This window comes from Molothrus aeneus, chromosome Z (genome assembly GCF_037042795.1).
Source record: "Molothrus aeneus isolate 106 chromosome Z, BPBGC_Maene_1.0, whole genome shotgun sequence".
NCBI lineage: Eukaryota > Metazoa > Chordata > Aves > Passeriformes > Icteridae > Molothrus > Molothrus aeneus.
In genome coordinates this window covers 44,443,351-44,445,849 of record NC_089680.1, presented here as the reverse complement: position 1 = coordinate 44,445,849, position 2,499 = coordinate 44,443,351, and positions in this window count along the sequence as shown.

Below are 2,499 nucleotides of genomic sequence, written 5' to 3'. Positions count from 1 at the left end.
CTGTTCCCTCTTCCACACCACTGTTTTGGCTGCTGCTCTCTTGGAATCTTCATTAACTTCCAGTGGCTCCCGGTGCTGGTTTGCTACGTCCTCCTGGTCCCGGCCTATCGTGATAGACTCACGGGAACGCCATTTGGAAGTGACACATATAAGTGATGTCTCAGAGTTGCCCACCAGAGGGAAGGAATTGATCAGTATGAGGTCCAGTGCCGCTCCTACTTTACCTAAAAAAAAAAAAAAAAAAAAAAATCAAATGGAAAAAAATTTTACTGCAGAATTTGATGTGGCCAATCAAATCACCAGGTAAGCTGTGTCACCCAGTGCTCAGGGTTTCTCTGGCTGGTGCCATGCACAGCATTTGTGCAAAATTGGATGAACACAGATTAAGTATTCTGTTACAATGACTTGAGGATTTATTTTTTATGAAACAAACAGATGGAATTTCCTCTTCTTAGAAAAGGCAGTGCATCTTGCAAACATGTTGAATTTCTTTCAAGAGGTGTTGTAGAAGCCCAAGGAAAACCATAGGTTGCCAAAGCAGATTGATCCGTGTATAGTTAGACATGCACATAAATGCCTCAATATGGTGCTCTTCTGGCAACAGAATTGGTGGATGATAAGATTGTCAGTTTAATAGTGTTTCCTCAATCACCCTTACATGGATTTAGTACACATGAACTGATGTAAAGCAGGTATGACGTCAGTTATAGGAGATGGTATACTTTGAACACTTGCAGTATTTTTTTGCAGCTGTTTTATGAATTTGGACTAATGATTTCAGAGTCAATCACATTAAATATTTGAAGCCCTAACAGACACTGACAAGGCCCATGGCACAAAGCAACTTATGCAAAAACAAAGAGCAAGTTGGCACTGCTAGTTAAATGAGGTCAGATTTAAATCACACAAAATTGCTTCTTTTGATCAATAGGACTGCCAGAAATACACAGAGTTGAAAGTTTCTTTGAAAATGAGAGGTACAAGCCTAATTAAAATATCTTCTAGCAGAGTGTCACAGTTTTAGCTGTTCAAATGTGCATAGTTGGAGGGAACTTCAGCTCTCCTATAATGAACAATTGGCAAATAATAGGCGTTTCCCTTTATTTTTTAAGTTCAGGGTAAGGAGAAGGGAAACACTAACATTTTTTCCAGCTGAAACAGGAAGAATAATTGATTTCTTTTATTCATCACATTTATTTTCCTGATTTTGATACAAGTATATTTTGTATTTACATAGAGAGACCTAATGTTTAGTGCCGGTCAGCTTGCAAATGTTCTCTGATGGGAAGGAAGGGGTATAGTCTTAGATAAGGAAGGTCAAAAGGTCGCAGTGCTGACTGCAGTCTTTGCGTGTGTCTCTGCAGTGCTCTGGGCAAGGGAGGAGGTCTTCCTCTGCTTTCAATGCAAGCAACCACTCTGGGGACTGAAGTATCTTGACAGCACATTGACACTCACCACACCCAACCAGTCTTCCACTGCCGCCACCCTTTCATGTGCCAGCCCAGATAATTTGCAGTTACATAATGGAGAAATGAAACCTTCTGGAAACGTTGCAACGAGCATTAAAGCAAATATTGCATTAACGTGCAGGTCAGTAAAGTCAGTTCATCCTGCTGCACATTGCCAAAATGAATCCTTTGAACAAAGTTAAAGAGGTATGTGATAGAAATGAGGCCAATTCACACATTCATTTTATGGGACATTTGTCTCAAGGCTCTTAGTTTTATACGAGGAACATTTGTTTCATTATGGATCTGATGCATCAGCCAAAGGCCAATATAGCTCAACAATCACCAGCACTGAGAGAAGCTTCTGTTTAGATCAGCAAGATTCACATGCCAGGTAGAAATATTCTTAAAATCACAAACTGCGAGATCCTGGTTTCTGCAAACTTTTGCGAAACTCAGAATCAAATCTGGATTCAAATTCTGTGACTTGACGTGACTTTCTGCACTGAGGTCAGGCCCAGTGTCAGAAAGCAGAAATGAAATATTTTTCTGCCTGGCATCCCCAGGGCACAGAGCTACAGCTGCCTTTCCAATACAAAGGTGTGAGCCCAAGGGCTGATGTCCTTCAGAGGACAGCTGGTCATACAGGGCTCCAGTTCCATTTTCCCTAGTATTTCTCCATTCCTCTGACTTCCACCAAAGATTGAAAGGTGAAAATAGCACCTCTTTCCTCCCCTGAATCTCAGCCTTTTGGTACTCTGAGAAAAAGCAGTAGGAGAAGCCTGAATTTTGAGGACCAGCTTTCATGCTGCCTTTGATCCATATGCAAAGCAACATTCTACCAAAATCAGGGTATTTGTTGCATAATATTTTCCTTGTAGTAAATTCATGCAATAAAGGTGTAGAACAAGTAGACATATTGTTTTTTTAAACTTGAGAATATTCTGGGTGAATCAAAATCTACCCACCAGTGAATGGATAGTGTTCTGATTCACTGTCTAAAGATAGGTGGCTGTTTGTCATATTAAACACTGTGGGGTAGCCCAGACAC